The following is an 11,441-nucleotide window of genomic DNA, read 5'->3' on the forward strand; positions in this document are numbered from 1 at the left end:
TTTAATAGTTTCTCTGTTGTTTCTCTTGTATTTTTCCAGGTTCAGAATTATATCATCTAAAGATATTAATAGTTTTACTTATTCCTTTCTAATTTTCATAATTCTTTATCTTGCCTAATTAGAATTGCTAGTACCTCCAGTAAAACATACAATAATAGCAATGATATTAGAACACCTTGTTTATTTCTGACTTTAATGGGAATAATTCTAGTGTTTGCTTTTAGCATGAAATTCACTTTTAAATTTAGACAGATATGGTGTTAAGATCTATTCCTCTTACTGAAATGTTTTTTTTTTCAGTTCAAGAATAGACATTGAGCTTTATCAGATACCTTTTAAACATTTATGAAAATGAAGATATGATTTTTTGTTGTTCTTTAAACATTTCTTGGAATAACTCTGAAAGAACATTTGTGCCTGGTGCCTTTTGACAACTCTATTTTTTCTGTATTAAGTTATCTGTTTCTATTTTAATCTGAATTCAATTTAAATTTCTCTTTAAAAGTAACCATTTTTGTCCCTGTTTTATATGTTATTTGCAGAACTAAACAATGTAACCTCTTGATTTTTTAAAATTTTATTTTTTATTTTCTGAGACAGGGTCTCACTGTGTCACCCAGGTGAGTGCTGTAACACGATCATGGCTCACTGCAGCCTTGAGCTCCAGGGCTCAAGCGATCCTCCTACCTCAGCCTCCTAAGTAGCTGTGACTACAGATACATGCCACCACACCTGGCTTTGTAGAGACAACATCTTGCTATGTTGCCCAGGCTATTCTTGAACTCCTGAGCTCAACTGATCCTCTTGCCTTGGCTTCCCAAAGTGCTGGAATTACAGGCATGAACCACCACACTTGGCACCTCTTGATTTTTAAAATAACTTCTGCTAGTTTGAACTATTTTGCCCTTTTTCTTATTTTGCATATTTGTGTTTTATACTTCTTTTCTAGATTAGTTAGTTAACAATTTTCCTAAGGAAGGTATGTATTTTTTCTTTGTGTGCTCTTTTTGCCATATCCCATAGGTTCCAATGCATTGTGATTTTTAAGATACTGTTTTTCTCTTTTCTACCTTTTCAAAATTTCATTTCAACTGTTTTCTCGATTTTCCTTCTCTGCTATTTTAGAATTTCTTTTGGTATTAACCTTTAAAGTTAAAGGTATGTATTTTCTTAAAATCTAAATGAATCTCACTCTATAGGCCTACCAAATAATATATAGGCCTCAGAAGTCTTTCACCACTCTTATCTTGCATGCATTTTTGTCAAATATTTTAATTACTATAGATTATTGCTTAAAACAGTCAATGTTCATGTAGATTTACCCACGTTTACCAGTTTCTGTGTTCATCAATTTTTCTTGTCTCCATCCTTCTTTCTAATATTATTTTTCTACTTTCTTAAGTACATATGTTTTCAGCATTGTATAGTGATAGTCTCATTCTTAAATAATAGTCTAATAGGGTCATAATACTTACTTCCTTCTGTTACTATGAAAATATCTGTCTATTTTCTTTTCTTTTTTTTCTTTTTTTTTTTCTCTTTTTCGAGACAGAGTCTCCCTCTGTCGCCCAAGCTGGAGTGCAGTGGTGCGATTTTGGCTCACTGCAACCTCTGCTTCCTGGGTTCAACCAATTCTCCTGCCTCAGCCTCCTGAGTAGCTGGGATCACAAGCATGCCTTGCTACACCTGGCTAGGTTTTGTATTTTTAGCAGAGACAAGGTTTCACTCTGTTGGCCAGGCTGGTCTCAAACTCCTCACCTCAAGTGATCCGCCCACTTCAGCATCCCAAAGTGCTAGGATTACAGGCGTGAGCCACCATGCCCAGCCTGTCACTGTTTTCTGACTTTCTTTTGTTTCTGTCAAGTCAGCTCTCAGTCACATTGTCATTTTATAGGCAACTTTTGTGTGTGTCACTGATTCTTTTACAATATGAAATAATTGCATTTCTTAACAGAGGCTCTCTTTACAGTTGTAATTTTGTATACTATACTTAATAATACTCCATGACTTTAGAATAAGGGTCAGCAAACTTTTTTTGTAACAGATGAGGTTGTAAATATTCTAGACTTTGCAGGCCATAAGGTCTCTGTGGCAGCTACTCAACTCTGGTATTGTAGCACAAAAGCAGCTATGGATAATATGGAAACAAATTATTCATTAAATTTTTTTTATTTAACTTTTAAGTCTTAGGGGTGGATGTGCAGGTTTGTTATATAGTTAGTCTCCTTGTCACAGGAGGTTGGTGTACCGATAGTCTTGTCTCCCTGATAATGAGCATGATACCTCATAGGTAGTTTTTCTGATCCTCTCCCTCCACCCACCCTCCACCCTTAAGTAGGACCCAGTGTCTGCTGTTCCTCTCCTAGTAGCCACATGTTCTCATTGTTTAGTTCCCACTTGCAGGTGAGAATGTGCAGTATTGGATTTTCTGTTCCTGTGTTAGTTTGCTTAGGATAATGGCCTCCAGCTCCATCCACATTGCTTCAAAGGACTTGATCTCATTTTCTTTTTAATGGCATCATATGGGGCATATGTACCACATTTTCTTTATCGAGTCTAACATTGGTGATCATTTAGATTGATTCTATGTCTTTGCTATTGTGAATAGGGCTGCAGTGAACATACATGTGCATGAGTGTTTATGGTAGAACAATTAATATTCCTTTGGATATATACCCAATAATGAGATTGCTGAGTCAAATAATAATTCTCTTTCAAGTTCTTTGAGGAATTGTCACAACTACTTTCCACAATGGCTGAACTAATTTACACTTCAACCAGTAGTGTAAGTATTCCCTTTTCTCCACAACTTTGCCAGCATCTATTTTTTTTTTTACTTTTTAATAATAGCCATTCTCACTGGTGTGAGATGGTATTGCATTGTGGTTTTGATTGACATTTCTCAAATGATTAGTGATGTTGAGCATTTTTTCATATGCTTGTTGGCTGCATGTATGTCTTCTTTTGAAAAGTGTCTGTTCATGTCTCTGACCCATTTTCTAATGGAGGTTTTTAGGTTTTTTTCTTGTAACTTTGTTTAAATTCCTTATAGATTCTGGATATTAGATCTTTGTTGGATGCATTGTTTGTTAAATATTTTCTCCCATTCCATAGATTTTCTCTTTATTCTGTTGATAGTTTCTTTTGCTGTGCAAAAGCTCTTTAATTTAACTAGGTGCTACTTGTCAATTTTTGTTTTTCTTGCAATTACTTTCAGTATCTTCGTCATGAAACCTTTGCCAAGTCCTGTGTTCAGAATGGTATTTTCTGGGTTGTCTTTCAGGGTTTTTATAGTTTTAGTTTTTACATTTAAGTCTTTAATCCATCTTGAGTTAATTTTTGTATCTGGTGTAAGGTAGGGGTCCAATTTCAATCTTCTGCATATGGCTAGCCCATTATCCTAGCACTATTTATGAACAGAGAGTCCTATCCACATTGCTTGTTTTTGTCAACTTTGTCAAAGACCAGATGGTTGTACATTTGTGGCACTATTTCCAGACTCTCTATTCTGTTTTGGTCTATGTGTCTGTTTTTGTACCAGGACCATGCTCTTTTGGTTACTGTAGATCTGTAGTATAGTTTGAAGTCAGTTAGTGTGATGCCTCCATCTTTGTTCTTTTTGTTTAAGATTGCCTTGGCTATTTGGGCTCTTTTTTGGTTTCATATGAATTTTAAAATAGATTTTTCTAATCCTGCCAAAAATGTCATTGGTAGTTTCATAAGAATAGTACTGAATCTGTAAATTGCTTCAGGCAGTATGGCCATTTTAACAATATTGATTCTTTCTATCCATGAGCATGGAATGTTTTTCCATATGTTTGTGTCATCTCTGTTTTCATTGAGAAATGTTTTATAATTCTCATTGTAGAGATCTTTCACCTCAATAGTTAGCTGTATTCCTAGGTATTTTATTCTTTTTGTGGTAATTGTGAATGGGATTCTGTTCCTGATTTGGCTCTTGGCTTGTATGTCGCTGGTGTATCGGAATGCTACTGATTTTTATACATTGATTTTGTATCTTGAAACTTTCCTGAAGCTCTTTATCATATTGAGGAGCTTTTGGGCAGAGATGGTGGGGTTTTCTAGATATAGAATCATGTCATCTGCAAACAGAAATCTTTTAACTTTCTCTCTTCCTATTTGGAGGCCTTTTATTTCTTATTCTTGCCTGATTGCACTGGCTATGACTTCCAATACTATGTTGAATAGGAGTGGTGAGAGAGGACATCCTTGTCTTTGCCTGCTTTCAAGGGGAATGCTTCCAGCTTTTGCTTATTCAGTATGATGTTGGCTGTGGGTTTGTCATAGATGACTCTTATTATTTAAAAATATGATCCTTCAATGCCTAGTATATTGAGGATTTTTTAAATTATACTTTAAGTTTTAGGGTACATGTGCACAACATGCAGGTTAGTTACATATGTATACATGTGCCATGTTGGTGTGCTGCACCCATTAACTCATTATTTAATATTAGGTATATCTCCTAATGCTATCCCTCCGCCCCCCCTCACCCCACAACAGGCCCTGATGTGTGATGTTCCCCTTCCTGTGTCCATGCGTTCTCATTGTTCAATTCCCACCTATGAGTGAGAACAGCCGGTGTTTGGTTTTTTGTCCTTGCGATAGTTTGCTGAGAATGATGGTTTCCAGTTTCATCCATGTCCCTACAAAGGACATGAACTCATCAGTTTTTATGGCTGCATAGTATTCCATGGTGTATATGTGCCACATTTTCTTAATCCAGTCTATCATTGTTGGACATTTGGGTTGGTTCCAAGTCTTTGCTATTGTGAATAGTGCTGCAATAAACATACGTGTGCATGTGTCTTTATAGCAGCATGATTTATAATCCTTTGGGTATATACCCAGTAATGGGATGGCTGGGTCAAATGGTATTTCTAGTTCTAGATCCCTGAGGAATCGCCACACTGACTTCCACAATGGTTGAACTAGTTTACAGTCCCACCAACAGTGTAAAAGTGTTCCGATTTCTCCACATCCTCTCCAGCACCTGTTGTTTCCTGACTTTTTAATGTTCGCCATTCTAACTGGTGTGAGATGGTATCTCATTGTGGTTTTGATTTGCACTTCTCTGATGGCCAGTGATGATGAGCATTTTTTCATGTGTCTTTTGGCTGCATAAATGTCTTCTTTTGAGAACTGTCTGTTCATTCCTTCGCCCACTTTTTGATGGAGCTGTTTGTTTTTTTCTTGTAAATTTGTTTGAGTTCATTGTAGATTCTGGATATTAGCCCTTTGTCAGATGAGTAGGTTGCAAACATTTTCTCCCATTCTGTAGGTTGCCTGTTCACTCTGATGGTAGTTTCTTTTGCTGTGCAGAAGCTCTTTAGTTTAATTAGATCCCATTTGTCAATTTTGGCTTTTGTTGCCATTGCTTTTGATGTTTTAGACATGAAGTCCTTGCCCATGCCTATGTCCTGAATGGTATTGCCTAGGTCCTCTTCTAGGGATTTTATGGTTTTAGGTCTAACATTTAAGTCTTTAATCCATTTTGAATTAATCTTTGTATAAGGTGTAAGGAAGGGATCCAGTTTCAGCTTTCTACATATGGCTAGCCAGTTTTCCCAGCACCATTTATTAAGTAGGGAATCGTTTCCCCATTGCTTGTTTTTGTCAGGTTTTTCAAAGATCAGGTGGTTGTAGATATGTGGCATTATTTCTGAGGGCTCTGTTCTGTTCCATTGGTCTATATCTCTGTTTTGGTACCAGTACCATGCTGTTTTGGTTACTGTAGCCTTGTAGTATAGTTTGAAGTCAGGTAGCGTGATGTCTCCAGCTTTGTTCTTTTGGCTTAGGATTGACTTGGCAATGCGGGCTCTTTTTTGGTTTCATATGAACTTTAAAGTAGTTTTTTTCCAATTCTGTGAAGAAAGTCATTGGTAGCTTGATGGGGATAGCATTGAATCTATAAATTACCTTGGGCAGTATGGCCATTTTCATGATATTGATTCTTCCTATCCATGAGCATGGAATGTTCTTCCATTTGTTTGTGTCGACTTTTATTTCATTGAGCAGTGGTTTGTAGTTCTCCTTGAAGAGGTCCTTCACGTCCCTTGTAAGTTGGATTCCTAGGTATTTTATTCTCTTTGAAGCAATTGTGAATGGGAGTTCACTCATGATTTGGCTCTGTTTGTCTGTTATTGGTGTATAAGAATGCTTGTGATTTTTGCACATCGATTGTGTATCCTGAGACTTTGCTGAAGTTGCCTATCAGCTTAAGGAGATTTTGGGCTGAGATGATGGAGTTTTCTAGATATACAATCATGTCATCTGCAAACAGGGACAATTTGACTTCCTCTTTTCCTAATTGAGTACCCTTTATTTCCTTCTCCTGCCTGATTGCCCTGCCCAGAACTTCCGACACTATATTGAATAGGAGTGGTGAGAGAGGGCATCCCTGTCTTGTGCCAGTTTTCAAAGGGAATGCTTCCAGTTTTTGCCCATTCAGTATGATATTGGCTGTGGGTTTGTCATAGATAGCTCTTATTATTTTGAGATACATCCTATCAATACCTAATTTATTGAGAGTTTTTCGCATGAGGGTTGTTGAATTTTCTCAAAGGCCTTTTCTGCATCTATTGAGATAATCATATAGTTTTTGTCGTTGGTTCTGTTTATATGCTGGATTCCGTTTATTGATTTGTGTATGTTGAACCAGCCTTGCATCCCAGGGATGAAGCCCACTTGATCATGGTGGATAAGCTTTTTGATGTGCTGCTGGATTCGGTTTGCCAGTATTTTATTGAGGATTTTTGCATCAATGTTCTTCAAGGATATTGGCCTAAAATTCTCTTTTTTTGTTGTGTCTGTGCCAGGCTTTGGTATCAGGATGATGCTGGCCTCATAAAATGAGTTAGGGAGGATTCCCTCTTTTTCTATTGATTGGAATAGTTTCAGAAGGAATGGTACCAGCTCCGCTTTGTACCTATTGTAGAATTCGGCTGTGAATCCATCTGGTCCTGGACTTTTTTTGATTGGTAAGCTATTAATTATTGCCTCAATTTCAGAGCCTGTTATTGGTCTATTCAGAGATTCAGCTTCTTCCTGGTTTAGTCTTGGGAGGGTATATGTGTCGAGGAATTTATCCATTTCTTCTAGATTTTCTAGTTTATTTGCATAGAGATGTTTATAGTATTCTCTGATGGTAGTTTGTCTTTCTGTGGGATCGGTGATGATATCCCCTTCATCGTTTTTTATTGCATCTATTTGATTCTTCTCGCTTTTCTTCTTTATTAGTCTTGCTAGCGGTCTATCAATTTTGTTGATCTTTTCAAAAAATGAGCTCCTGGATTCATTGATTTTTTGAAGGGTTTTTTTGTGTCTCTATTTCCTTCAGTTCTGCTCTGATCTTAGTTATTTCTTGTCTTCTGCTAGCTTTTGAATGTGTTTGCTCTTGCTTCTCTAGTTCTTTTAATTGTGATGTTAGGGTGTCAATACATAGGCTCAAAATAAAGTGATGGAGGAAGATCTACCAAGCAAATGGAAAACAAAAAAATGCAGGGGTTGCAAGCCTAGTCTCTGATAAAACAGACTTTAAACCAACAAAGATCAAAAGAGACAAAGAAGGCCATTACATAATGGTAAAGGGATCAATTCAACAAGAAGAGCTAAGTATCCTAAATATGTATGCACCCAATACAGGAGTACCCAGATTCATAAAGCAAGTCCTTAGAGACCTAGAAAGTGACTTAGACTCCCACACAATAATAATAGGAGACTTTAACACTCCACTGTCAACATTAGACAGATCAACGAGACAGAAAGTTAACAAGGATATCCAGGAATTGAACTCAGCTCTGCACTAAGCAGACCTAATAGACATCTACAGAACTCTCCACCCCAAATCAACAGAATATACATTCTTCTCAGCACCACATCGCACTTATGCCAATATTGACCACAAAGTTGGAAGTAAAGCACTCCCCAGCAAATGTAAAAGAACAGAAATTATAACAAACTGTCTCTCAGACCACAGTGCAATCAAGCTAGAACTCAGGATTAAGAAACTCACTCAAAACCGCCAACTACATGGAAACTGAACAACCTGCTCCTGAATGACTACTGGGTACATAACGAAATGAAGGCAGAAATAAAGATGTTCTTTGAAACCAATGAGAACAAAGACACAACATACCAGAATCTCTGGGACGCATTCAAAGCAGTGTGTAGAGGGAAATTTATAGCACTAAATGCTCACAAGAGAAAGCAGGAAAGATCTGTTGAGGGTTTTTAACATGAAGGAGTGTTGAATTTAGTTGAAAGCCTTTTCTGCATCTATTTAGATAATCACGTGGTTATTATTTGTAGTTCTGCTTATGTGATTAATCATATTTATTGATTTGCATATGTTGAACCAATCTTGCATCCCAGGGATGAAACCCACTTCATTGGGCTGGATTAGCTTTTTGCTGTGCTGCTGGATTCAGTTTGCTAGTATTTTCTTGAGGATTTTTCCATCTATGTTCATCAAGGATATTGGCCTGAAGTTTTCTTTCTTTGTTTTTTCTCTGCCACGTTTTGATATCAGGATGATCTTGGCCTCATATAATGAGCTCAGGAGGAGTTCCTCATGCTCAATTTTTTGGAATAGTTTCAGCAGGAATGCACCAGCTCTTATTTATACATCTGGTAGAATCTGGCTGTGGATCCATCTGGTCTTGGGATTTATTTGGTTGGTTAGTTTTTATTACCGATTTAATTTCAGAACTTATTATTGGTCTATTCAGGGATTCAGCTTCTCCTGATACAATTTTAGGAGGTTGTATGTGTCCAGGAATTTATCCATTTCTTCTATATTTTCTAGTTTGGGTGCATAGAGGTGTTCATAGTAGTCACTGTTGGGTTTTATTTGTTTGTTTGTATTTCTGTGGGGTCAGTGGTAAAGTCCTCTTTGTTGTTTCTAATTGTGTTTATTTGGATCTTTTTTTTTTATTAGTCCAGCCAGTGGTCTATTTCTCTTATTAATTTTATCAAAGAACCAAAACCTGGATTCATTGATCTTTTTGTATGATTTTTTAATGTCTCAATTTCCTTCAGCTCACTTCTGATTTTGGTTATTTCTTGTCTTCCATAAGCTTTGGGATTGGCATGCTCTTGTTTCTCTGTTTCTTCCAGTTGTAATGTTAGGTTGTTAATTTGAGATCTTTCTTACTTTTTAATGTGGGCATTTAGTACTATAAACTTCCCTGTTAACGCTGTCTTAGCTGTGTCCTAGAGATTCTAGTATGTTGTATCTTCGTTCAAATTAGTTTCTAAGAATTTCTTGGTTGCTGCCTTAATTTCATTGTTTCCCCAAACATTATTCAGGAGCAGGTTATTTATTTCTAGGTAATTGTATGATTTTGAGTGATTTTCTTAGTATTGATTCCTATTTTTATTGCACTGTTATTCTGAGAGTATGGTTAGTATGATTCTAGTCTTTTTTAATTTGCTGAGTATTGTGTTTTATGTTTGATTGTATGGTTGATTTCAGAATGAGAAGAATATGCCATGTGGCAATGAGAAGAATGTATATTCTGTTGTTTTGGGGTGTAGAGTTCTGTCTGTTAGGTCCATTTGGTCAAGTGTTAAGTTCAGGCCCTGAATATCTTTGTTATTTTTCTGCCTCAATAATCTGTCTAATACTGTCAGTGGAGTGTTGAAGTCTCCCACTACTATTGTGTGGGAATCTAAGTCTTTGTAGGCCTCTAAGAACTTGCTTTATGAGTCTGTGTGGTCCTGTTTGGCTCCCTATATATTTAGGATAGTTAGGTCTTCTTGTTGAATTAAACGCTTTATCGTTATGCAATACCCTTCTTTATCTTTTTTTTTTAATCATTGTTGGTTTAAAGTCTGTTTTGTCTGAAATTAGGATTGCAACCCCTGCTTTTTCTGTTTTCCATTTACTTGGTAGGTTTTTTTCCATCCCTTTGTTTTGAGCCTGTGGATATCATTGCATGTGAGATTGGTTTCTTGAAAACCCTTCTTGGGTCTTACTTCATTATCTAGCTTGCCACTCCATGCCTTTTAATTGGGGCATTTAGCACATTTACATTCAAGGTGAGTATTGATATGTGTGGATTTGATCCTGTCATCATATTGTTAGCTGGTTATTATGCAGACTTTTTGTGTGGTTGCTTTGTAGTGTCACTTGTATGTATACTTAAGTGTGATTTTGTAGTAGCTGGTAACAGTCCTTTCTGTATCGAGCACTCCTTTTATAAGCTCTTGTAAGGCAGGTCTGATGATAATGAATTCCCTCAGCATTTGGTTGTCTGAAAAGGATCTTATTTCTCCTCCACTCACGAAACCTAGTTTGGCCACATATGAAATTTTTGGTTGGAAATTTTTTTCTTTAAGAATGCTGAATTAGACTACCAGTCTCTTCTGAGTTGTAGCGTTTCTGCTGAAAGGTCCACTGTTAGCTTGATGGGATTCCCTTTATAGGTGACCTGCCTCTTCTCTCTAGTTGGCTTTAACATTTTTTCTTTCATTTGGACCTTGTAGAATCTGATTATAATGGTGTTTTGGAGATGGTCTTGTGTAATGTCTCACAGAGGTTCTCTGCATTTCCTGGATTTGAATGTTTACCTCTCTAGAGAGGTGGGGGAAGTTTTCATGCATGATATTCTGAAATATGTTTTTCAAGTTGTTTGCATTCTCCCCATCTCTTTCAGGGATGCCAGTGAGTTGTAGATTATGTGTCTTTACAAAATCCTATATTTCTTGGAGGTTTTGCTTTTTACTTTTTTATTCTTTTTTCTTTATTTTTGTCTGACTGAATTATTTCAGAGTGCCAGTCTTCGAGCCCTGAGATTCCTCCCTCAGCTTGGTCTATTCTGCTGTTAACACTGTGTTTGCATTATGCAATTCTTGCAGTGTGTTTTTCAGCTATATCAGGTCAGTTTAGTTCTCTTTTATAATGGCGATTTCATCTGTCAGCTCCTGTATCATTTTACAGTGATTCTTAGCTTCCTTGGATTGAGTTTCAACATTCTCCTCAACCTCAGTGATCTTCATTACTATCCATATTCTTAATTCAATTTCTGCCATTTCAGTAATTTCGACTCGGTTAAGAACCTTGCTGGGCAAATAGTGCAGTCATTTGGAGGAAAGAGGCTTTTTGAGTGCTCAGAGGTCTCGTGCTGGTTATTTCTCATTTGTGTGGGCTGATGTTCCTTTAGTCTTTGAAGCTGCTGTCCTTTCGATGGATTTTTTGCTTTTTTTTTTCTTTGATTCCCTTGGGGATTTGATTGTGGTATAAGGTGGGTTTGGCTGGCTTGCTTTGATTCTAGTCAGCTCCTGGGCCTTGGAGGAGCCCCCTCCAATTGCTGTCTCCATGCCCATGTTTCTTTTGTTGGGTATCCTGCTCCATGGGGCTGCTTAGGCAGGGCCCACAGTTGGCAGACAAGCTATGTCCTTGCCCAGTCAGCCCTCAT

The sequence above is a fragment of the Pan paniscus genome, chromosome 4 (assembly GCF_029289425.2).
Source record: "Pan paniscus chromosome 4, NHGRI_mPanPan1-v2.0_pri, whole genome shotgun sequence".
Classification (NCBI taxonomy): Eukaryota; Metazoa; Chordata; class Mammalia; order Primates; family Hominidae; genus Pan; species Pan paniscus.